Source organism: Trachypithecus francoisi, unplaced genomic scaffold, assembly GCF_009764315.1.
Source record: "Trachypithecus francoisi isolate TF-2019V2 unplaced genomic scaffold, Tfra_2.0 Contig01440, whole genome shotgun sequence".
Classification (NCBI taxonomy): domain Eukaryota; kingdom Metazoa; phylum Chordata; class Mammalia; order Primates; family Cercopithecidae; genus Trachypithecus; species Trachypithecus francoisi.
This window is the reverse complement of record NW_022681431.1, coordinates 15,753,043-15,777,978: the sequence shown is the minus strand read 5'-3', so window position 1 is coordinate 15,777,978 and position 24,936 is coordinate 15,753,043. Positions and strand designations below refer to the sequence as shown.

Here is a 24,936-nt window from a genome sequence, read left to right as displayed (position 1 = left end):
CAGAGACACAACAAAAAAAGAGAATTTTAGACCAATATCCCTGATGAACATCGATGCAAAAATTCTCAATAAAATACTGGCAAACCGGATTCAGCAGCACATCAAAAAGCTTATCCACCATGATCAAGTGGGCTTCATCCCTGGGATGCAAGGCTGGTTCAACATTCGCAAATCAATAAACGTAATCCAGCATATAAACAGAACCAAAGACAAGAACCACATGATTATCTCAATAGATGCAGAAAAGGCTTTTGACAAAATTCAACAGCCCTTATGCTAAAAACGCTCAATAAATTCGGTATTGATGGAACGTACCTCAAAATAATAAGAGCTATTTACGACAAACCCACAGCTAATATCATACTGAATGGGCAAAAACTGGAAAAATTCCCTTTGAAAACTGGCACAAGACAGGGATGCCCTCTCTCACCACTCCTATTCAACATAGTGTTGGAAGTTCTGGCTAGGGCAATCAGGCAAGAGAAAGAAATCAAGGGTATCCAGTTAGGAAAAGAAGAAGTCAAATTGTCCCTGTTTGCAGATGACATGATTGTATATTTAGAAAAACCCATCGTCTCAGCCCAAAATCTCCTTAAGCTGATAAGCAACTTCAGCAAAGTCTCAGGATACAAAATTAATGTGCAAAAATCACAAGCATTCTTATACACCAGTAACAGACAAGCAGAGAGCCAAGTCAGGAATGAACTTCCATTCACAATTGCTTCAAAGAGAATAAAATACCTAGGAATCCAGCTTACAAGGGATGTAAAGGACCTCTTCAAGGAGAACTACAAACCACTGCTCAGTGAAATCAAAGAGGACACAAACAAATGGAAGAACATACCATGCTCATGGATAGGAAGAATCAATATCGTGAAAATGGCCATACTGCCCAAGGTGATTTATAGATTCAATGCCATCCCCATCAAGCTACCAATGAGTTTCTTCACAGAATTGGAAAAAACTGCTTTAAAGTTCATATGGAACCAAAAAAGAGCCCGCATTGCCAAGACAATCCTAGGTCAAAAGGACAAAGCTGGAGGCGTCACGCTACCTGACTTCAAACTATACTACAAGGCTACAGTAACCAAAACAGCATGGTACTGGTACCACAACAGAGAAATAGACCAGTGGAACAGAACAGAGTCCTCAGAAATAATACCACACATCTACAGCCATCTGATCTTTGACAAACCTGACAAAAACAAGAAATGGGGAAAGGATTCCCTATTTAATAAATGGTGCTGGGAAAATTGGCTAGCCACAAGTAGAAAGCTGAAACTGGATCCTTTCCTTACCCTTATACGAAAATTAATTCAAGATGGATTAGAGACTTAAATGTTAGACCTAATACCATAAAAACCCTAGAAGAAAATCTAGGTAGTACCATTCAGGACATAGGCATGGGCAAGGACTTCATGTCTAAAACACCAAAAGCAACGGCAGCAAAAGCCAAAATTGACAAATGGGATCTCATTAAACTAAAGAGCTTTTGCACAGCAAAAGAAACTACCATCAGAGTGAACAGGCAACCTACAGAATGGGAGAAAATTTTTGCAACCTACTCATCTGACAAAGGGCTAATATCCAGAATCTACAAAGAACTCAAACAAATATACAAGAAAAAAACAAACAACCCCATCAAAAAGTGGGGAAAGGATATGAACAGACATTTCTCAAAAGAAGACATCCATACAGCCAACAGACACATGAAAAAATGCTCATCATCACTCGCCATCAGAGAAATGCAAATCAAAACCACAATGAGATACCATCTCACACCAGTTAGAATGGCAATCATTAAGAAGTCAGGAAACAATAGATGTTGGAGAGGATGTGGAGAAATAGGAACACTTTTACACTGTTGGTGGGATTGTAAACTAGTTCAACCATTATGGAAAACAGTATGGCGATTCCTCAAGGATCTAGAACTAGATGTACCATATGACCCAGCCATCCCACTACTGGGTATATACCCAAAGGATTAAAAATTACTCTACTACAGCCGGGCGCGGTGGCTCAAGCCTGTAATCCCAGCACTTGGGAGGCCGAGACGGGCGGATCACGAGGTCAGGCGATCGAGACCATCCTGGCTAACACGGTGAAACCTCGTCTCTACTAAAAATACAAAAACTAGCCGGGCGAGGTGGCGGGCGCCTGTAGTCCCAGCTACTCGGGAGGCTGAGACAGGAGAATGGCGTAAACCCGGGAGGCGGAGCTTGCAGTGAGCTGAGATCCGGCCACTGCACTCCAGCCTGGGCGACAGAGCAAGACTCCGTCTCAAAAAAAAAAAAAAAAAAAAAAAAAAAAAAATTACTCTACTACAAAGACACATGCACACGTATGTTTATTGCGGCACTATTCACAATAGCAAAGACTTGGAATCAACCCAAATGTCCATCTGTGACAGACTGGATTAAGAAAATGTGGCACATATACACCATGGAATACTATGCAGCCATCAAAAAGGATGAGTTTGCGTCCTTTGTAGGGACATGGATGCAGCTGGAAACCATCATTCTTAGCAAACTATCACAAGAAGAGAAAACCAAACACCGCATGTTCTCACTCATAGGTGGGAACTGAACAATGAGATCACTTGGACTCGGGAAGGGGAACATCACACACTGGGGCGTATCATGGGGAGGGGGGAGGAGGGAGGGATTGCACTGGGGAGTTATACATGATATAAACGTTATGCACATGTACCCTAGAACTTAAAGTATAATAAAAAATAAAAAAGAAAAAGAAAAAAAAAAAAAAACCAATTAAAAAATCTCAAACCCTTAAAAGAAGCATCGATTAAACTCGCATCAGCTCTGTTACCATAGGTAGAAAACATGGTTTTAAAGAGTCTCCTTTGTAGAACGGACTCAGAGGAGATAATCCAGGACAGCGATGTGTAAGAGACCTGCCCATGGAGCCTACCCCGCCCACAGAGGAGCTGCAGAACCCATCTCGCAACCAACAGGACAACTTCCCTCCATTAGCTCTCCAATCATAAATGATGCTCTGTTGTTCTGCTCTTATCCTACTGCCATTTCCCTACATCCAAATTAAACTTCCCTCCCTACCTATGAAGCAAATGATTTGCTTATTAATCCATATGCACAACTTTATACTTGCTCTTTTCACTAGCACACAGAATTCAAAGAACTGTTCTAATTTCTAAAAAGCATACTTTGAAACTTGATAGGGACAAACGTGGACAGGTATTAAACACACAGAATTCATTAATCTGATAAGTGGCAAAGGTAGAAAACGTTAATTAAAATTCATCTAGACAGACTGATAATTTACAATCATAAAAAGCTGAGGCACTTTGGAGCTTTAATTTGATATCAGGGAAAAAAATCAGGCCCTTCTTTGGTACACTAAGTTCTCTACTGGCAAATGACAATTTGGTTAGGCAGACCCTGAGTATGCCTCATTATGGAAACGACTAAAGCTTGTAAATGACATGTGAACTCCACAAGGATTTTCTAGGATATGACATCTGGTAAATCACCATAGTCAGAGCTACCTGGATGTTCAGTAACGGTTTCAAAACTAGGATCTAAGACCTACACATCAAAAATCATTTATGGTGCCAAGACAATTCTGTGAGAAAATAATGGTATTTTCAACAAATAGGCAAAATAATGAAACTGGACCCCTACCTCATACCATATACAAAATTTACTCAAAATGGATCACAGACCTAAATGTAGTAAGAGCTAAAACTACACAACTATTAGAATAAAACACAGAAGTAAACTTCATGCTGCTGAGCATTTTTTTTTTTTTTAGATGGAGTTTCGCTCTGTCACCCAGGCTGGAGTGCAGTGGCATGGTCTCGGCTCACTGCAACCTCCACCTCCCAGATTCAAGTGATTCTCCTACCTCAGCCTCCCGAGTAGCTGGGATTACAGGTGCCTGCCACCACACCCGGCTAATTTTTGTATTTTTAGTAGAGAGATAGTTTTGCGATGTTGGCCAGGCTAGTCTTGAACTCCTGACCTCAGGTGATCTGCCCGCCTTGGCCTCCCAAAGTGCTGGGATTACAGGCATGAGCCACTGTGCCCAGCCACTGCTGAGTTTCTTACACATGACGCCAAAGCACAAGTGACAAAGGAAAAAGACTACATCAAAATTAAAGATGTCTGTGCTGCAAATCATACCAATAAAAAAGTGAAAAAACTCACAGAATGAGAGAAAATATATGCACATCATATATCTGATAAGGGACTTGTATCTAGCATATATAATGAACTCTTATAACTCAGCAACAAAAATACCTAAGTGAAAAGCAGGCAGAGGAGGAACTTCCAGTTTCTAGTTCTGCATTTAAGGAGCTTGAAAGTTGCTATTCCACACAAACAAGTAAAAGGTCAACAGTCTGAAAAGTCAACAACTCTTATTGGACCTATAAGAGGGGAAGATACAAGGTAAACTACTGCCCCAGGGCTGGAGAGACAGACAGGAAAAAAGAGGGAGCTGTGGCTTCCCAGAGCAGAGACCACAGACTCCTTACTTGAAGGCATGGCTTAACAGAGCAGAGACTCCTGAGTGGAAGCTGCTGTGAGAAACCAACTCTAAAGTAAGAAAATCTGAACTCTAACTGATGAACTGCTGGAGGCTCAGACAAGTCTGAGAGTTAAAAACTCCAGATGGACCCAGTCACAGGCCAACTCCTACAATATTGTGAGATTTACCTCCAGTAGCTTGGCCAGGTCCCCACAGTAAATATCAGAGAAATAAACCCTTCTGCTTCTGGCTGGCAGAGGAGAAAAGAAACCATTTTGAAAAATGACCTAGCACTACTTTTCTTAAGAAGGCCTTCCCGTAGGAGAAACTAGTTAACCAGAGCCTAACTGATCTGGGGGAAGGAAATATCCAACTTCTGCCCACTCTAGTCATCCTGTCCCATCTAACGGGGAAGGAAAAAACGAGAAACCCTTGTGAAGTTCACAGTCCAGGGGCATAGGCTCAATGAAAGACTAAGACCTAATCACAGGACTAGCGAACACTTCTCCTCCCCTGTCATCTTACCATCAGGTTACTATAAGCCTATTTACAGCAATTCCTTTTACCTAGAACATTACATGTCTGACTATGAAGAAAAAATTAGAAGGCATACCAAAAGGCAAAAGACACAACTTGAAGAGACAGAGCAAGAATAAGGAACAGACATGGCAGGGATGTTGGAATGATCAGACCAGGAAGTTAAAACAACTATAATTAACACGCTGAAGGCTCTAACGGAAAGGTAGCTAGCATTTAAGGACAGAGGGGAATGTGAGCAGAAAGATGGAAATCCAAAGAAAAACTAAAAAGAAATGCTAGAGATCAAAAAATCACTGAAACAGAAATAAAGAATGTCTGTGATGGACTTATTAGTAGATAGACATAGCTGAGAAAAGAATCTCTAGGATTGAGATATTATCAAGAGAAACTTTGAAAATGGAAAAGCAGACAACAAAGACTGAAAGAAATAGAACAGAATTTCCAAGAACTGTGGAACAATTACAAAATGTGTCACACAGGCCGGGTACGGTGGCTCACGCCTATAATCTCTGTACTCTGGAAGGCCGAGGCCCAGAAGTTCGTGAGCAGCCGAGGCAACATAATAAGACCACATACCCTCAAAAAATGGAGGCACACGCCTGTAGTCCCGATTACGTGGGAGGCTGAGGTGGTAGAATGGCTTGGGCAAGAGTGAGACCCTGTCTCTAAAATAAATAAAAGGTGTAACATATGTGTAATAAGAACATCAGAAAGAGAAGAAACAAAATAATATCGGAAATATTTGAAACAACAGTAACTGAGAAATTCCCAGAATTAATATCAGACATCAAACCACAGATCCAGGAAACTCAGAGAACACCAAACAGGGTGAACACCCCCAAAACCTACACGTAGGCATTTCATTTTCAAACTACAGAATATAAAAAGATAAAGAACATTCCTGAAAGAAGCTGGGGATGGGGGAAACACCTTATGTACAGAGAAAAATAAAAATTATATCCAACTTCCCCTAAGAAACCATGCAAGCAAGAAGAGAGTACAGTGAAGTATTTAAAGTGCTGATAGGAAAAAAACACCCGCCACCAACCTAGAATGCTGTATCCTATGAAAGTATTCTTTCAAAGGATAATAAAGGAGAAAAAAGGCTTTCTCAGACAAAAATTGAGGTTATTTGTTGCTAATAGATCTGCCTTGCAAGAAACATTAAAGGAAATTCTTTAGAGAGAAGGAAAATGATATAGGTCAGAAACTCAGACCTACATAAAGAAAAATGTTGAACAAAAATAAAGGCAAAATAAAACCTTTCATTTTTCTTATTTTAAAATGATCCAACAGAGTTCGTTCAACATAACAGCAAGGTATTCAATTATGTATGCTGCTATAGATAGCTTATGTGTGTGTATATACACACATATATAGATATTCTTACTTATGCATGTATTTAAGTGAAATGAATGACAGCGATGATACATGGGACAGGAAGGAGGAATTAGGATTATTTTGTTATTATAAGGTATCACATTACCTGTGAAGTGGTACAGTGTTATCTGAAAGTGAACTTAGATTAGTAGAAAATGCACATTGCAAATTCTAGGGCAATCACTGGAAAAAAAAAAGTAAAAAAAGAACAATAACTGATATGCTAAGAAAGGAGAGAAAACTGAGTAATATATACTGCTTAATTAAAACCACAAAGGGCAGAAAAAGAATGGAAAACAAAAATAGAAACAAAGAACAAGGGCAGCAAAAGCAGTGCTTAGAGGAAAATTTATAGCACTGAATGCCTATATTAGAAGACAAATCTTCGGGAGGCTGAGGCAGGAGAATGGCGTAAACCCGGGAGGCGGAGCTTGCAGTGAGCTGAGATCCGGCCACTGCACTCCAGCCTGGGCGACAGAGCGAGGCTCCGTCTCAAAAAAAAAAGAAAAGAAAAATCTAAGCTAAAAAAATCCAAATTTCCATCTTAGGAAACTATAAAATGAGTAAATTAAATCCAAAGTAAGCAGGAGAACATAAATAATAAGAATTAGAGTGGAAATTAGTGAAACTGAAACAGGAAATCAACAGAGAAACAAATCAATGAAACCAAAAATTGGTTCTTTGAAAAGACCAATAGGCCGGGCGCAGTGGCTCAAACCTGTAATCCCAGTACTTTGGGAGGCCGAGATGGGCGGATCACGAGGTCAGGAGATCAAGACCATCCTGGCTAACACGGTGAAACTCCGTCTCTATTAAAAAATACAAAAAACTAGCCCGGCGAGGTGGCAGGCGCCTGTAGTCCCAGCTGCTTGGGAGGCTGAGGCAGGAGAATGGCCTAAACCCGGGAGGCAGAGCTTGCAGTGAGCTGAGATCCAGCCACTGCACTCCAGCCTGGGCGATAGAGCAAGACTCCGTCTCAAAAAAAAAAAAAAAAAGAAAAGACCAATAAAGAGTTGATTAGCCTCCAGCCAAGCTAACAAAAAAGAGAGGACAGAAATGCCTCGTACCAGAAGTGAAAGAGGAGACATCATTACAGAGCCCATGAACATTAAAAGGATAACAATGGCAGACTATGAACAACTCTATGCCCACAAATTTGATAACCTAGATGAAATGGACAAAGTCCTTGAAAGATACAATCTGCCAAAACTCACAAGAAGAAATACACAATCTGAATAAGACTGTATCACTAGTGAATTCTACCAAACATTTAAGCAAGATTATACCAATTCTCTACAATCTCTTTCAGAGGATAGAAGCAGAGGGAATACTTCTTAGTACTTCTTAACTCATTCTATGAGGCCAGCATCCTTAATACGAAAACCAGACAAAGAACTTACAAGAAAACTACTGTCTGAGTCTGTTTGAGCTGCTTTAACAAAATACCATAAACTGTTTAGCTTATGAACAACAGAAATTTATTTCTTCCAGTTCTGGTGGCCAAGATCAAGGTACTGGCATATTCAGTGTCTGGTGAGGGCCCACTTTCTCACAGATGGTGCCTTCTTGCTGTGTTTCATATGATGGAAGGAATGAGGCAGTTCTCTGGGGCCTCTTTTCTTGAGTAACTAATCCCATTCATGAGGGCTCTGCCTTATTAACCTAATCACATCTCAGAAGGTCCCACCTCCTGATGGTAAGGATTTCAACAAATGAATTTTTTATTTTTTCGTGCAGGAGGAACACTCAGATCACAGCAACTACAGACCAACATCTGTCATGAACATAGATGGAAAAATCCTCAACAAAATATTAGCAAATTAAATCCAATGTATCAAATCCATAAAAAGAATATGTTGAAACCAAGTGCAATTTATCGTAATTCATCACAACAGTGAGCTAAAGTAGAAAATCTCACGATATTAGTCAATGCAGAAAGTGCATTTGACAAAATCCAACACCCATTCATGATAAAAGCTCTCAGTAAACCAGGAATAAAGGGGAACTTCCACAACTTGATAAACAGTATCTAAAAATGCCTATCGCTAACACCATACTTAATGGTATCCAGTAAGAAAGTCTTTATTCTCACTGGAAGTGTCCAGTGTTTCCTCATGACCAGAGTCCATGAATTCTTGGCAGGAATACCACAGAAATGATGCCCCGTCTCAGTGAATCACATAGGCATGCTATATTGACCTGTTTCATCACAGTATGCCCTGATCAAAACTGTGTCTGCTGGTTATCTCCACCATGGTCACCATTTCCCCCTTTACATCTGAGTAATATTACATGCGGAGAAATGTCAATGTCATGACAACACCCTGTTCCTCATCAAACCTGCAACTACTAGTCTCACATCGACTGATGACTCCTGTTTCTATCACCTTTCCTATAATGGTTGCCAAATAGTGACTATTTCTACCATCCCTCCTACATTTACTAGTTGACCTTGTATGTAAGAAAGACTTTTCCCTTCTTTCCTATTTATCTATTCATTTATGTATATCAGTATAAACTTAGAGATTCCTATTTTATACAAGTTTTTAACTAATAATAACATTATTTATTTTGTTGCTGACATTAGATTTTGCCAGTGGGTACCTATTCAGGCTGGTTTCTGGGTCCCTCTGAATGACCCCGTCATTCTTTGGTTATTTACTTACTCTCTGGAACAACAAGATGTTCTATGTTCATCCTCTATGTTTGCTGCCCCAGCCCTGGAAATGGTCATTTTTCCAAGCCCCAATTTCTTTTAGTCGAGAATGGTATTTAGAAACTATGATCGAATCTGGAGCAAGATGGCCGAATAGGAACAGCTCCAGTCTCCAGCTCCCAGTGCGAGTGACACAGAAGATGGGTGATTTCTGCATTTTCAACTGAGGTACCGGGTTCATCTCACTGGGGAGTGCTGGACAATCGGTGCTGGTCAGTTGGTGCAGCCCGACCAGTGACAGCTGAAGCAGGGCGAGGCGTTGCCTCACCTGGGAAGGGCAAGGGGGAAGGGAATCCCTTTAGAAACTGAGACACACAACACCTGGAAAACTGGGTAACTCCCGCCCTAATACTGCGCTTCACCAAAGGTCTTAGCAAACGGCACACCAGGAGATTATATACCACACTGGCCGGGAGGGTCCCACGCCCACGGAGCCTCCCTCATTGCTAGCACTGCAGTCTGAGATCTAACTGCAAGGCAGCAGCGAGGCTGGGGGAGGGGCACCCGCCATTGCTGAGACTTAAGTAAGTAAACAAAATCTCCGGGAAGCTCGAACTGGGTGGAGCCCACCACAGCTCAAGGAGGCCTGCCTGTCTCTGTAGACTCCACCTCTGGGGACAGGGCACAGCTACACAAAAAGCAACAGAAACCTCTGCAGATGTTAATGACCCTGTCTGACAGCTTTGAAGACAGCAGTGGATCTCCCAGCACAGAGGTTGAGATCTGAGAATGGACAGACTGCCTGCTCAAGTGGGTCCCTGACCCCTGAGTAGCCTAACTGGGGGACATCCCCCACTAGGTGCAGACCGACACCTCACACCTCACACGGCAGGGTACACCACTGAGACGAAGCTTCCAGAACAAGAATCAGACATCAGCACTTGCTGTTCAGCAACATTCTATCTTCTGCAGCCTCCGCTGCTGATACCCATGCAAACAGGGTCTGGAGTAGACCTCAAGCAATCTCCAACAGACCTACAGCTGAAGGTCCTAACTGTTAGAAGGAAAACTAACAAACAGAAAGGACACCCACACCAAAACCCCATCAGTATGTCACCAGCATCAAAGACCAAAGGCAGATAAAACCACAAAGATGGGGAAAAAGCAGGGCAGAAAAGATGGAAATTCAAAAAATCAGAGCGCATCACCCCCTCCAAAGGAACGCAGCTCATCGCCAGCAATGGATCAAAGCTGGACAGAGAATTACTTTGATGAGCTGAGAGAAGAAGGCTTCAGTCGATCATACTTCTCAGAGCTAATGGAGGAACTACGTACCCAGCAAAAAGAAACTAAAAATCTTGAGAAAAGAATGGAAGACAGGATAACTAGAATAATCAATGCAGAGAATGCCATAAATGATCTGACAGAGATAAAAACTATGACACGAGAAATACGTGACAAATGCACAAGCTTCAGTAACCAACTCGATCAACTGGAAGAAAGAGTATCAATGATTGAAGATCAAATGAATGAAATGAAGCGAGAAGAGAAGTCTAGAGAAAAAAAGGAAAAAGAAATGAACAAAGCCTCCAAGAAGTATGGGATTATGTGCAAAGACCAAATCTACGTCTCATTGGTGTGCCTGAAAGTGAGGGGGAAAATGGAACCAAGTTGGAAAACACTCTGCAGGATATCATCCAGGAGAACTTCCCCAACCTATTAAAGCAGGCCAACATTCAAATTCAGGAAATACAAAGAACACCACAAAGATACTCCTCGAGAAGAGCAACTCCAAGACACATAATTGCCAGATTCACCAAAGTTGAAATGAAGGAAAAAATCTTAAGGGCAGCCAGAGAGAAAGGTCGGGTTACCCACAAAGGGAAGCCCATCAGACTAACAGCAGATCTCTTGGCAGAAACTCTCCAAGCCAGAAGAGAGTGGGGGCCAATATTCAACATTCTTTTTTTTTTTTTTTTTGAGACAGAGTCTCGCTCTGTCGCCCAGGCTGGAGTGCAGTGGCCGGATCTCGGCTCACTGCAAGCTCCGCCTCCCGGGTTTACGCCATTCTCCTGCCTCAGCCTCCTGAGTAGCTGGGACTACAGGCGCCTGCCACCTCGCCCGGCTAGTTTTTTGTATTTTTTTTTTTAGTAGAGACGGGGTTTCACCGGGTTACCCAGGATGGTCTCGATCTCCTGACCTCATGAGCCACCCGTCTCGGCCTCCCAAAGTGCTGGGATTACAGGCTTGAGCCACCGCGCCCGGCAATATTCAACATTCTTAAAGAAAAGAATTTTCAACCCAGAATTTCATATCCAGCCAAACTAAGTTTCATAAGTCAAGGAGAAATAAAATCCTTTACAGACAAGCAAATGCTTAGAGATTTTGTCACCACCAGGCCTGCCCTACAAGAGATACTGAAGGAAGCACTAAACATGGAAAGGAACAACTGGTACCAGCCATTGCAAAAGCATGCCAAAATGTAAAGACCATCGAGGCTAAGAAGAAACTGCATCAACTAACGAGCAAAATAACCAGCTAATATCACAATGACAGGATCAAGTTCACATATAACAATATTAACCTTAAATGTAAATGGACTAAATGCTCCAATTAAAAGACACAGACTGGCAAATTGGATTAAGAGTCAAGACCCATCAGTCTGCTGTATTCAGGAGACCCATCTCACATGCAGAGACACACATAGGCTCAAAATAAAGGGATGGAGGAAGATATACTAAGCAAATGGAAAACAAAAAAAGTTGGGGTTGCAATCCTAGTCTCTGATAAAACAGACTTTAAACCATCAAAGATCAAAAGAGACAAAGAAGACCATTACATAATGGTAAAGGGATCAATTCAACAGGAAGAGCTAACTATCCTAAATATATATGCACCCAATACAGGAGCACCCAGATTCATAAAGTAAGTCCTTAGAGACTTAGAAAGAGACTTAGACTCCCATACAATAATAATGGGAGACTTTAACACCCCACTGTCAACATTAGACAGATCAGTAAGACAGAAAGTTAACAAGGATATCCAGGAATTGAACTCAACTCTGCACCAAGTGGACCTAATAGACATCTATAGAACTCTCCACCCCAAATCAACAGAATATACATTCTTCTCAGCACCACATCGCACTTATTCCAAAATTGACCACATAGTTGGAAGTAAAGCACTCCTCAGCAAATGTACAAGAACAGAAATTATAACAAACTGTCTCTCAGACCACAGTGAAATCAAACTAGAACTCAGTACTAAGAAAATCAATCAAAACCGCTCAACTACATGGAAACTGAACAACCTGCTCCTGAATGTCTACTGGGTACACAACAAAATGAAGGCAGAAATAAAGATGTTCTTTGAAACCAATGAGAACAAAGATACAACATACCAGAATCTCTGGGACACATTTAAAGCAGTGTGTAGAGGGAAATTTATAGCACTAAATGCCCACAAGAGAAAGCAAGAAAGATCTAAAATTGACACCCTAACATCACAATTAAAAGAACTAGAGAAGCAAGAGCAAATCCTTGCTTCAACATTCCTGTTGAATGTATGTGAATCCTTCCACATTCAAAAGCTAGCAGAAGGCAAGAAATAACTAAGATCAGAGCAGAACTGAAGGAGATAGAGACACAAAAAGACACAAAAAACCCTTCAAAATTTCAGTGAATCCAGGAGCTGGTTTTTTGAAAAGATCAACACAATTGATAGACGGTTAGCAAGACTAATAAAGAAGAAAAGAGAGACGAATCAAACAGATGCAATAAAAAATGATAAAGAGGATATCATCACCGACCCCACAGAAATACAAACTACCATCAGAGAATACTATAAACACCTCTACGCAAATCAACTAGAAAACCTAGAAGAAATAGATAATTTCCTGGACACTTACAGTCTCCCAAGATTAAACCAGGAAGAAGTTGAATCCCTGAATAGACCAATAGTAGGCTCTGAAATTGAGGCAATAATTAATAGCCTACCAACCAAAAAAAGTCCAGGACGAGACGGATTCACAGTTGAATTCTACCGGAGGTACAAGGAGGAGCTGGTACCATTCATTCTGAAACTATTCCAATCAATAGAAAAAGAGGGAATCTTCCCTAACTCATTTTATGAGGCCAACATCATCCTGATACCAAAGCCTGGCAGAGACACAACAAAAAAAGAGAATTTTAGACCAATATCCCTGATGAACATCGATGCCAATAAAATACTGGCAAACTGAATCCAGCAGCACATCAAAAAGCTTATCCATCATGATCAAGTGGGCTTCATCCCTGGGATGCAAGGCTGGTTCAACATTTGCAAATCAATAAACGTAATCCAGCATATAAACAGAACCAAAGACAAAAACCACATGATTATCTCAATAGATGCAGAAAAGGCCTTTGACAAAATTCAACAGCCCTTCATGCTAAAAACTCTCAATAAATTTGGTATTGATGGAACATCTCATTATTAATAAGAGCTATTTATGACAAACCCACAGCCAATATCATACGGAATGGGCAAAAACTGGAAAAATTCCCTTTGAAAACTGGCACAAGACAGGGATGCCCTCTCTCACCACTCCTATACAACATAGTGTTGGAAGTTCTGGCTAGGGCAATCAAGCAAGAGAAAGAAATCAAGGGTATTCAGTTAGGAAAAGAAGAAGTCAAATTGTCCCTGTTTGCAGATGACATGATTGTATATTTAGAAAACCCCATCATCTCAGCCCAAAATCTCCTTAAGCTGATAAGCAACTTCAGCAAAGTCTCAGGATACAAAATTAATGTGCAAAAATCACAAGCATTCTTATATATACCAGTAACAGAGAAACAGAGAGCCAAATCATGAATGAACTTCCATTCACAATTGCTTCAAAGAGAATAAAATACCTAGGAATCCAACTTACACGGGATGTAAAGGACCTCTTCAAGGAGAACTACAAACCACTGCTCAGTGAAATCAAAGAGGACACAAACAAATGGAAGAACATACCATGCTCATGGATAGGAAGAATCAATATCATGAAAATGGCCATACTGCCCAAGGTAATTTATAGATTCAATGCCATTCCCATCAAGCTACCAATGACTTTCTTCACAGAATTGGAAAAAACTGCTTTAAAGTTCATATGGAACCAAAAAAGAGCCCGCATTGCCAAGACAATCCTAAGTCAAAAGAACAAAGCTGGAGGCATCACGCTACCTGACTTCAAACTGTACTACAAGGCTATAGTAACCAAAACAGCATGGTACTGGTACCAAAACAGAGATATAGACCAATGGAACAGAACAGAGCCCTCAGAAATAATAGCACCCATCTATAGCCATCTGATCTTTGACAAACCTGAGAAAAACAAGAAATGGGGAAAGGATTCCCTATTTAATAAATGGTGCTGGGAAAATTGGTGAGCCATTAAGTAGAAAGCTGAAACTGGATCCTTTCCTTACTCCTTATATGAAAATTAATTCAAGATGGATTAGAGACTTAAATGTTAGACCTAAAACCATAAAAACCCTAGAATAAAATCTAGGTAATACCATTCAGGACACAGGCATGGGCAAGGACTTCATGTCTAAAACACCAAAAGCATCGGCAACAAAAGCCAAAATTGACAAATGGGATCTAATTAAACTAAAGAGCTTCTGCACAGCAAAAGAAACTACCATCAGAGTGAACAGGCAACCTACAGAATGGGAGAAAATTTTTGCAATCTACTCATCTGACAAACGGCTGATATCCAGAACCTACAAAGAACTCAAACAAATTTATAAGTAAAAACAAACAACCCCATCAAAAAGTGGGCAAAGGATATGAACAGACATTTCTCAAAAGAAGACATTCATACAGCCAACAGACACATGAAGAAATGCTCATCATCACTGGCCATCAGAGAAATGCAAATCAAAACCACAATGAGATACAATCTCACATCAGTTAGAATGGCAATCATTAAAAAGTCAGGAAACAACAGGTGCTGGAGAGGATGTGGAGAAATAGGAACACTTTTACACTGTTGGTGGGATTGTAAACTGGTTCAACCATTGTGGAAAACAGTATGGCAATTCCTCAAGGATCTAGAACTAGAAATACCATATGACCCAGCCATCTCATTACTGGGTATATACCCAAAGGATTATAAATCATGCTGCTATAAAGACACATGCACACGTATGTTTATTGCGGCACTATTCACAATAGCAAAGACTTGAAATCAACCCAAATGTCCATCAGTGACAGACTGGATGAAGAAAATGTGGCACATATACACCATGGAATACTATGCAGCCATAAAAGAGGATGAGTTTACGTCCTTTGTAGGGACATGGATGCAGCTGGAAACCATCGTTCTCAGCAAACTATCGCAAGAACAGAAAAGCAAACACCGCATGTTCTCAATCATAGGTGGGAATTGAACAATGAGATCACTTGGACTCTGGAAGGGTAACATCACACACCAGGGCCTATTATGGGGAGAGGGAAGGGGAAAGGTATGGCATTGGGAGTTATACCTGATGTAAATGACGAGTTGATGGGTGCTGATGAGTTGATGGGTGCAGCACACCAACATGGCACAAGTATACATATGTAACAAACCTGCACGTTGTGCACATGTACCCTAGAACTTAAAGTATAATTAAAAAAAAAAAGTGAGATCTTGGAACTCACTGTGTTCATTACTGCTGGGGTGTCATTGCCTCTAGAACCTCTCAGTATACACTACTAAGAAATATATGCATGCATACACACATACACACACACACACACAGAGATATTTATATATATAGACATACATGCTATAACTATATATATATATATGTATATATAATACATTTTTAAACCCGTAAGTTCATACTGATAATTCCAATACTAACATGGTACCTTGGTATTCTTTTCAGTTTTCACCTTTTAAATGTTTGTAAATCCCTTCAGGGAGTGAAAAAACTGCCTCTCCTTATCTTTAGGACATCTACCCGTTTGCTAAATCAAGTAACTTCTTTGCTCAATGTAACTAATCTCCCAAAAACTACAGCTGCCATCTCTGCACTCCCTCCCCTTACCTCTGCATCAGTCAGGTGCCAGACATGCTTCTGGCCATACTTCCGGGGCACTGTCTCCACAGGCAGTGGGAAGGGGAGATGGGAAGGCAAGGGGAGATGATCTCTACAAATACTTTTAATAACAAACTGGTACTTTTAAAAGACATTAAAATTTCAATAGATGTAAACTATCTAGGGAAGGTTTTACATATAGTGTTGGTAGGCAGAAGTGCATGATAAAAAGACCCAGGAGGCTGCTACACAATCTGTGGGGCCCGGTGCAAAATGAGAGCACGAGAGTCCTTGTGAAAAAAATTATTAATAATTTCAAGACGGTGAGAGCAGAGCATTAAGCCAAGTGCAAGACCCTATGAGGCTGCATGGGTCACATATCCTTGAAGCTGGCCCTGATTACCAGAGAGCACAAGTCAGTGAGGACCTGGTAACACAGGCATTTATGCTGATGCTGACAATTCACAAATGTCCTTAAATTTACGTCTGCCACTACGAGAATGCAACATGGATTCAATGGTCTTTGGTAGTATCGTGCCGGGAGTATACCAGATGGAAGTTTTTCCTCATTAAGGAACAGAAATGTGGTAATTGCCAGTTTCAGTGACAAAGTCTTTTCAACTGAAAATGAAAAGAGATAATTCTATGTATGCTGAGCATGTTCAATGGACAGAGTACTGCAGTGAGCAATCTGGACTATATAAGCAGGCATTGTTACAGTCTTCTAGGAGTTGAAAACCTAGATGAGATTACTGACCATCTGAGCTTGCTACATTCATCTAGGTAGGAGTTAAAATTATTTTTAGGTTTCTCCAATTTGATTCAATCGAATTCTACTTTCTTGGCCTGAAGACTGATTACATACAAAAATATTCACTGTTCTATTTCAACAGGTAAGATTTCAAGATTAGAGGTGCTGATATTTGCAATTTGCTCATCAAAAACCTTTCAAGTGATATCTAGGCCTTTTTTTTGTCTGCAGTTGCTCATATTTCAGAAACATGTTTGGCTTGTGAATTGGTATTCCTATTCTACTGTTTCATCATGATTTAAATATCACATCAGCAGACAGCTGTCAAATAGCCTGAGGGCAGCAACAGTTTAATGTGGCTTCATCATGTGTCTGGACAGAATTTTACATTTAATCATTGACTGCACCCTTCAGGGCTAGAACAGAATCTTCTATTAGGATGCTGCTTCATAAAAACCCCCTGGAAGATGTTACTGACTCAACTGTCATAAAACTAAAAAGTATAAATAGTTTTTCTTAAAAAAAGGTAATGGGTAGGGAAGGGTGGGGAAAATAACCAATTAAAAACATCAAGTAATCTATCAGTAAAATACAGTACAATTTTAAAAGTGTGAAACATTGTGTTCTCACTTAAATTATCTTCCTTTCCTCCATTCTCCCTTCTGATACCTGCCTAAAAAGAGTTCCTTCTTGGCTGGGCGTGGTGGCTCATGCCTGTAATCCCAGCATTTTGGGAGGCCGAGGCAGGCGGATCACCTGAGGTCAGGAGTTTGAAACCAGCCTGGCCAACATGGCGAAACCCTGTGTCTACTAAAAGTACAAAAGTTAGCCAGGCACGGTGATGGGAGCCTGTAATTCCAGCTACTCAAGAGGCTGAGGCAGGAGGATCGCTTGAACCTGTGAGGCGGAGGTTGCAGTGAGCTGAGATTGCGCCACTGCACTCCAGCCTGGGTGACAAGGGTTAGACTCCATTTCAGAAAAAAAAAAAAAAAGTTCCTTCTCCACATAAACCTTGTAAGTTCAGCTTCACCAGTCAACAGTGTGCTGCCTGTAATTGGTGGAAGCTGCCACTAGGTGAACCTCCATAGAGGCTGGGCATATTTTCTAAAGGCACAGAACAGAAAGACACAAATGATTTTCCTTTACTATGGTTTAAAACAAAAATAAATAATCTATAATTATTAAAAATCATCTGAACTAAATATCCTGGAAGACTTTTCTCCTTTGCCAGTGGTTTTTTCCTAGCAAGACATCACTAATATCAAATTAAACACGTTGAGTCAGGGTGCTTAACTGCAGTCTTAGACTAACATCAATTTTCTACAGTCTCAGAATTGCTCTAAAACTTTAAGCTAGAAAAAAAACACTGCTGAGTAAAATCCCCATGAATCTCTCTTCCAAAATCAGAAAGTTTCTCAGCCACTTGATGCTGTATAAACACTTAGCCTTCTCATACACATTTGGCTATAATGTCTAAGTTAGCAATTAACATGTTTCTGAGCACTTTTATATCAAAATTTTACTATCTAGCTTTTGATACAAGTTTCTTTTTTAATTTTTTCTTTTCTTTTTTGAGACGGAGTCTCGCTCTGTCACCCAGGCTGAGTGCAGTGGCACAATCTCAGCACACTGCAACCTCCACCTCCCAGGTTCAGGCAATTCTCCTGCCTCAGCCTCCCAAGTAGCTGGGATTATAGGTGCCCACCACCACGCTCAGCTAATTTTTTTGTATTTTTAGTAGAGACAGGGTTTTACCATGTTGGCCAGGCTGGTCTTGAACTCCTGACCTCAGGTGATCTGCCCACCTCAGCCTCCCAGAGTGTTGGGAAGACAGGTGTGAGCACTGTGCCCAGCCTGATACAAGTTACTTTCTAAAAGTCCAGACATAGCAAATTCTAGTTAAATCTGAATATAAAATTTAAAACACTTCGAAATGGAATTTCAGGGTTTTTTTTTTTTTTTTTTTGGAGACAGGGTCTTACTCTGTTGCCTAGGCTGGAGCGCAATGGAGCAATTACATCTTACTGCAGCCTCGACCTCCCAGGCTCAAGTGATTCTCCCACCTCAGACTCCTGAGTACTTGGGACTATAGGCAGGTGCCACTTTGCCTGGCTAATTTTTAAAGTGTTTTTATTTTTTGGTAGAGATGGGGGTTTCACCACATTTCCCAGGCTGGTCTTGAACTCCTAGGTTCAAGCAATCTACCTGCCATGGCCTCCCAAAGTGCTGGGATTATACACGTGAGCCACTGTGCTGGCTGAATTAAAGGTTTTCGAATAAAGATATGAAGCTGTTTTACTAGAACACAGCTATTAGACTGTTGTTATGTGCTAAGTGTCCTATAGGAACATGAATGTGGCCTCTTGGTTTCCTGGTCTCCCATTCGTCTGGGTAAGAGGAAAGAATTCAAAATGAGGCAACATTTATGAACTTTTCTGAGCTTTCTCAATAAAAAGACAGTATTTATAATCCAAATTTCATGACTGGCAAATTAAATATAAACAGACAACTGATGTAAGAAGAAACACAAATAATAACCAGTTACAAGGGAAACTAGCAAAATGCAAATTAATACCCTTAATTAAATAAAATAAAAATACTACAAAGCACCCAATTCTGTAGAGGTTGTGATAAAACCAGTAAATGTTTACTCTAAACTGGTATAATCCCTTTGGAAAGCCATATCAATATTCATAGCAAAAGCTGTAACATTTATTTATTTTCTCCTTGTTCCAGAAAGGATTTAAGAAGTATAATAATAATAAAAAAATGCTTAGATCCTTTACCGCGGGAAATCCTTCGCCCAGATTATACTACTTCTATTACTTCAATAGCAGTAGAAAATTCTATGTACATGAATTTTAGCTGTAGTGGAGGCCAGGATAATTACATTTAAAAAAGGAAGAAGAAATCAAAGAAACCTGGAAGAACCTAAATGTCTAACAAGGCAAACAGTTTACTGAAAAATACAAATTAACATTGCAGAGTACTATTCTGCCATTAAGTTTATAACCATGAAGATTATTCTAAATCCTTAAGAAATGGAACATGAAAGTGCCAATGGCAAATTTGCCAGTGTATAAAATATACTGATATGTAAAGATGCACTCTAACTTTGTAAGGAAATTTCTGGAAAAATAATGTTAACTTGTTGTTAATACATATATTGAAAGTGGTTTAGTTCTACAGAGAAAACATTATTTGGCTCATGTAAATAGAATATTTTATGGCTAGAAATCAGGAAGAAACATAAGATCTGGATATTTAGTAATATTCTACAGACTGTTGGTGGGGGGGAGTATAAAATCACATGATCAAAAGAGAAGTGTATGAGATCATGGAGTGGTGGTACACAGCAGAAACACAAGATGTAATACATTGACTAGAACGTGAAATCTCATATGCTACCTCAGCACTGCATAAGCCTAGTCTAAAATTCCAGTGGTTTCAATGGCTGTTGAGAATAAAAAGCAAGTTGCAATACAAAATAAATCTGAATCATTTTTCAGTGTGGTTTTACAAAGAAAATGTGGAGATAAAAATGGGTAAAAAGGAAGTAGCAAAATATAATAAATACGAATGAGTTCTTATGTAGGCAGTCACAGTAATAGTTTAGTAAACACTCAATGCAAAACATAAAGTAACATGATGCACCTCAAGGAATTCTCCCCATGCTTACAAAAAAGTAAATGCTTTATTGAACCTCAGTCCACAGTAAGCTACATTTAAAAAAAAAATGAATTCTAACAGAAACATGTCTAACAAGAAGTATCATAGTTACATATCAAAAGCACCAAAACTACGTAACAAATAAGAATAAAACAAAATGGAAAATACTATGAAGATATTAGTCTTTGTACTAAAAAAATCTAGCAAATGATCATATTCACAGTTAACTACATTATCAGTCCTAAAGCATAAAAACCTGACATCACAGCTAGACTCTGGATGACTCTCTTCACCAATGGCATTACTATGTTAGGAGCTGAGTCACCACTATCTTCAAACAATAAACTGTCCTCAGACTCATTGAGGACGTTACTAATTCCACATTTTGAAAGAGATTGCGCTACTGCCTCTTGTTTTACATTATTCCATTACATTTTAATCCACCCACCTATGTGTGAAGTAAGAGTGTCACTTCGAAATCGTAAGCCTACATCCACCTGTGCCACTCCTCACTCACAAGCTCCGTAAGTGGTGTATTGATAGAGGAACATATGTGACAGTTGGGCCTCCTGAAATCAGAGCTTGTGGACTCTCCTATGGGCCAATTCTCCCTAGGAGAAGTGTAACGGGGTCATATCAGAAGAACTGAGAACAGCCAGGTTTCCTTAACAGGCCTCATATGTTGCTTATTAATAATGTCATGGCTTTCTTATCATATGACCTTTTGGTTGTATCATATAAGTGTTCTCCACTCTTCCTGTCATCACTCCTTTACATTTTTCCTATGGAGCCTATATCTGCTGCCCTCGTTTTCTTCAAGTCCTTATTTTCTCAGTTGTTGGTAGGCCAGGATAATGTCCCATAGTGGTATTTAAAAGTCTATAAAATTAAGCTTTTAATGGTATAGCAATGTCTCTGCTGCTTTTGACTCACTGGTTACAGCAGAAAGAAATTTAAGCTGAAAATGAAGGGAGAAAATGCAAATTCTTCATCTGATTGCCTGTGAGATCCATGCCTTGTTACTCTCGGTATTTCTGGATGTGAAATTGCTAACTATTTTGTGCTATCTGTTGCCATGCTCTGCGGCTGAGAAGCCGCATCTTTACTGCTCTCTGGTTGCTTGAGTCAGTTATAACACATGCAAATCATCTTTTTCTTTTGTCTCTGTGAATGCTACTTACTGCATCTTTGTTGTCTATTGTATTAATTTAGATTTTGAAACAATCACAAAGTTACACAAAAAGTCCCAAGTGCAGTACAAATAATTATTTTCCTGAACTATTTGAAAGTTAGTTTGCAAATAAGATGTCCCAACGCCCTGAGAATACTTTAAATATTTCCTACAAGGATATTCTCTTACATAACCACAAAAGAACCATCAAAATGAGGAAGTTAACATGGATACTTCACTAGTGTCTAATCCTAGACATCATTTGAGTTTCACCAGTGTCCCAATAAAGTCCTTTACAGTCAAAGGACCCAGTTCAGAACCTTGTATTTAATTGTCATGTCTGCATAGTCTCCTTCAAGTTGGAACTCTTTTCTTGATCCTGATACTTTTGAAGATTACGGGCCAGTTATGTTTTATAATGTTCCTCAATTTTGTTTTCTCTAACATTTCCTGACTATTGGATTCAGATCGTGAAGTTCTGGCTGAGTAACAGAGAAGTGATGCTATGTTCTCATACCCTCTATCAGGCGGCCCAGAATTGCGATTTGTCCTATTACTGATAATGTTCACTTTGATCAGCTGCCAGGTTTTCCCACTATCAGGTTATTCTCTTTCACTCTGTAATTGTTAAGTATGGTGGGGCAGATACTCTCAAACTATGTACAGTTGGTACTCGGTTCTAGTTCTGTTAGCAGGCAGTAAGTAGTTACATTCTACAAAGTGTCACCAACACACTTTGCAATTGAACACTGAGCAATTGCTCCTAGGGAAAATACCAGGTTAGGTTCCTGTGAGGTCCTGGTCACAATATTTTTGTCGGCTCATTAATATATAACCTTGTTGTATGTGTGTTTCTGTTTAAACACAACTTATATATATTGTTGATTCATGAACACTGAACTCATGGCCAACAGCACATCACTCATGCCTGAACAAAGCTTACATAACATGTATTCTCTCCAGAAGGCACGTCACGGCCTTCCTGCACTCAGGAGCAACAGCCAGCACTTCAGTACTATGCTTGGAGGCCACACTAAACAGTGAATCCTCAACAAACTGCATAAAACTTTGAAAAACATGGCATGAAACAGACTGCAAAAAGGACACTGGCTCTCAGTGTGAGCGCTGAAACGAGAAGGCAGAGCGCCATCTGTTTGACCTCAGCTGGTGACATGCTGGGCAACTCAAATTTTTCACTGCCAAGCATGCCCAAGAATGACTGTGAAAATGCCAGTATTGGATTTGAGTCACAAATGAATTTTAGTGAGTAGGAAAATTTGCAAATAAGGAATCTGAGAATGATGGACTGACTGCAAATATTATGTTTCTGAATCACACTTACAATTTATTAATTATGCGTATCGGTATAAATGTGTAGATTCCTATTTTATTCAGCTGTTTACAATCTGTTAGTATCAATATTTATTATGATGCTCAAATTGTCCCAGATTTGGCCAATGGGAGCCCTTTAAGCCAGCTTCCCCTTTCTTCTTTGAACACTTCCTTACTTTTTGGCACAAGATGCTCCCTTTCGTAATGGAGAGCATTTAGAGACCAAGATCTGGAAATCAGCTGTGCTCACTCAAAACTAGGTGCACTCACTGCTATACACACACACACACACACACACACACACACACACTATATTTACAGTTGTCCCTCAGTATCCAAAGGAGATTGGTTCCAGGACTCCCAAAGATACCAAAATCCATGGATGCTCAAATCCCTCATATAAAATGGTGTAGTATTTGCATATAACCTATGCACATCCTCCTGTATACTTTAAATCACCTCTAGATTACTTTTTTTTTTTGAGATGGAGTTTCACTCTTGTCACCCAGGTTGGAGTGCAATGGCATGATCTCTGCTCATTGCAACCTCCACCTCCCGAGTTCAAGTGATTCTCCTGCCTCAGCCTCCCGAGTAGCTGGGATTACAGGCACCTGCTACCACGCCCGGCTAATTTTTGTATTTTTAGTAGAGACAGGGTTTCACCATCTTGGCCAGGCTGGTCTCGAACTCTTGATCTCAGTTAATCCACCCACCTTGGCCTCCCAAAATGCTGGGATTGCAGGTGTGAGCCACCACGCCTGGCCTCTAGATTACTTATTGATATCTAATACACTGTAAGTACTATAACTAGTTGTTACACTGTATTGTTTAGGGAGTAATGACAAGAAAAAAAATCTGTACATGTTCAGTACAGATGCAACAACCACTCACTGTTTTTTCTGAGTATTTTCCATCTGCAGTTGGTTGAATATGAAGAATGCAGAATCAGAGGATATGGAGGGCTGACTGTGTTGTTATTCATTACATTTACACTTATTTCTACATCTACCTAAGCGTTGGAAACTATGAGTTCAGACCAATATCTCCTATTCCAAAACACCACAATGCTCACAGTAATTTTCTCCTTTTTCAACATTTGTAATTGACTTCTAAGATAACAAAAAAACCCAGCACCCATTATCATTAATATATCTGCCGAATAGATTAACTCCCCGTAAGTAACTGGCCTTTTCTTGCTGTCTCCTCTTCTGCATATACCCCCAACCCACCCCTAGAGGATGTACAGCTCTGACATCCTGTACCAGATCTGCCCTTGGTGGGAATGAATGCCCTTTTCGTCACATTCTGACTTCAACAGCCTGCACCACGCCTCTGCCTCCTGCATGTGAAAGAGTGACCTTCTCACCCTGCTCTGGACTGCTGTGGCTCCCTGCCTCCTGCATGCGGACACCTACACTGCTCTGTGCCACCTAATGTCTTTTGGACTGAATTGCTTCAGAAGGGTTGAACAACAAGGGGAAGGGCCACGCAAGCAATTTCAACAGTTGATTTTTCTATTAAAATCTCCTTAGTATTCTTAGGTGTATTTTTAAAAATAAAGATCATATAGGCAATTTAGATCCTGGAGTTTGGCCAATGATTTTAAAACTGTGAGAAATCAGTATGCAGCAGAAGTATCATGTAAATGTCCTTTGACCTTCAAGTAAGTCCGTTACTTTATATCCTTGATAATTTTCCTTGAGTTGTTAATTCTGCTTGTTTCCAGTGTTCATTGCTTTACATGATCAGTCACACAGTTTCTGTGCTCAGTGGAGTCCTGCTCTAGCAGCTGAATGTAATGCATTTGCAGTCTCCTTCTGGCCTTGCATTTGTAATATTGGAGCCTGGGTAGCTTTTGGCAGGGTGGTGGGAAGGT

At 40.2% G+C, this 24,936-nt stretch overlaps 1 protein-coding gene across 2 annotated transcripts in view; it reads right to left on the bottom strand.

Moving 5' to 3' along the window:
* Positions 1-24,936, bottom strand: part of ELP3 (elongator acetyltransferase complex subunit 3) — a 117,731-nt gene that overhangs the window by 40,153 nt on the left and 52,642 nt on the right. The gene's annotated exons all lie outside the window — the stretch shown is intronic.